The sequence below is a fragment of the Glycine soja genome, chromosome 10 (genome assembly GCF_004193775.1).
Source record: "Glycine soja cultivar W05 chromosome 10, ASM419377v2, whole genome shotgun sequence".
Taxonomy (NCBI): domain Eukaryota; kingdom Viridiplantae; phylum Streptophyta; class Magnoliopsida; order Fabales; family Fabaceae; genus Glycine; species Glycine soja.
In genome coordinates, this window is record NC_041011.1 from 37909002 (window position 1) to 37911334 (window position 2333).

The following is a 2333-nucleotide window of genomic DNA, read 5'->3' on the forward strand; positions in this document are numbered from 1 at the left end:
GATGTCAACTATAATCTTAGGAAATTTCCAGAATAATTGGGAAATGGTAATTTTTAATTCACCAAATTTCATATTATTATGATTGCTAATATATTATTAACTTATGTTTTATTATATCATGCAGTATTTCACTGATCCTAGACCATTGGAACCAGAAAGATTGAAGGCACTTCGCAACCAGTGGGCAAAGTACTATTTGAAAGTGAAAAATGAAACTTAGGATGTTTAGACAATCTTGTAATTGTAGTTTATATTTACTTACTTAATTTACAATTCATGTCTCAACATTAAATATGTTTTAAATTCATAGTAATTAGTAAATTTCTTATTGAATTTTCTGGTAAAAACTGTTTCAAAACAGAATGAAAATTATATGTTATGTGGTCTGATTTTAAAATTTGCAGGTTATTTTTGGGATTTATTGAAAAAACAGACATCATGTTAAAAATAAATTTCTAAAACAACATCGGTCTTTAAAAAAACTGATGTGAAATGTTACTTACAACATCAGTTTTTTTAAAAACTGATGTTAAATGTCACTTACCTCAACATTTTTTAACATCGGTTTTTTAAAACACTGATGTTGTAAGTGACATTTAACATCGGTTTTTTAAAAAACTGATGTTGTAAGTGACATTTAACATCGGTTTTTTAAAAAACTGATGTTGTAAGTGACATTTAACATCAGTTTTTTAAAAACTGATGTTGTAAGTGATATTTAACATCGGTTATTTTAAAAACCGATGTTACATGTCACGAACAACATCAGTTTTTTAAAAATCGATGTTGATTTATAGATTTATAACTTTTTTTTCTTCATAATTCATATCATATAACATCGCCTATTTAAATAACCGATGTTAAATATCACTTACAACATCAGTTTTTAAAAAACCGATGTTAAATGGCACTTACAACATCAGTTTTTTAAAAAACTGATGTTAAATGTCACTTACAACATCAGTTTTTTAAAAAACCGATGTTAAATGTCACTTACAACATCAGTTTTTTAAAAAACCGATGTTAAATGTCACTTACAACATCAGTTTTTTAAAAAACCGATGTTAATTTATAGATTTATAATTTTTTTTTTCATAATTCGTATCATATAACATCGCTTATTTAAATAACCGATGTTGTATTTATTAGTTAACATCGGTTTTGAAAAACCGATGTTAATGATACTACTTTCCACATCGGTACTTTCAACATCAATTAATAACCGATGTTGAAAGTCTTAAATAACCGATGTTAAAACCTTATTTTCTAGTAGTGAATGAATCTCTTAATTTTAGTTTAGACATTATTTTACATTTGTTTTACATTCAAGTTCATGATTTGTTGTTGTTATATGGTCCTGTAGATGTTTTTTTAATGTTTAGAAATTAAAACATATATTTTTTTTGACAGATATTCAAAATGTATATGGCTTTTATTTTAGAATTTTTTTAAGCATTTTCAGAAATAGGCTAAAAAAATAAGATGAGAGATACATTTCTAACAAAGTGTTTGATTACATACATTGAAAGAATGATTGCTAAAAAAATATGATACAGATTATATTATTGATGAATTTTATGATATGAAAAATGTGTGTATAACTTAAATTGCTAATCTATTATAATTTTTTCAGCTCTCCTTTGATCTACTTCTAGATTCATCCCCGATAACAATTACAAATTGCCAAAATCAAGTCGTTAAAAAAATTACGAAGTCATTATACCACTTTATATTTTGATTTAATTTGCAAAGTACTCATTTTTTCCCTTCTGTAGAGTGAGTCAAATAAGGAATAAGAGACAATTTGTATCAACTTTTGATGCAAAAATTTGATTTTCTATTTTATATTTTAAAGTACCGCTACAGGGCAAATTACAACACATATATTCCTCTGTCACAGTAAAAATGTATTAACCATAGAACTAAGAATTTATTCTACCATCCATTGCATATCAATTAAGTCATCACATGAAAAAAGCTGCAGGGCAATATGCCTAAGGACTACAATTGCAATATACCTAAAGCTGAGTGAATCCATTTCAAGACGGTAAATTTGAATAACAAAAATAATCATTTCATTTCATGAACACAAAATACACCAACAGCTGAAGCAACACAAAAGCTGACTGAATCCATTTCATTAAGTCACACTTAACTAACGGGGTGCACCCTCATTTCTAAAAAAGTTACATATTAATACCTAATTAATTCAAAATAGCCCACTAAATGAATGTAATTTCTCCTACTTGCTCGGTCTTACCAATTACACCTTTGTAACCCAACAATTCAAAATAATTGTCAGGAAAATGTAACCCAACAAACAACTCAAGCAG

The 2333-nt window shown here is 26.8% G+C and overlaps 1 long non-coding RNA gene across 1 annotated transcript; it reads left to right on the top strand.

The window, feature by feature from the left end:
- Positions 1-347, top strand: LOC114370671. Its single transcript, XR_003657904.1, has 2 exons — positions 1-46; positions 125-347. It is a non-coding gene; the product is annotated as an uncharacterized LOC114370671 (long non-coding RNA).
- The last annotated feature ends 1986 nt before the right edge of the window (positions 348-2333 follow it).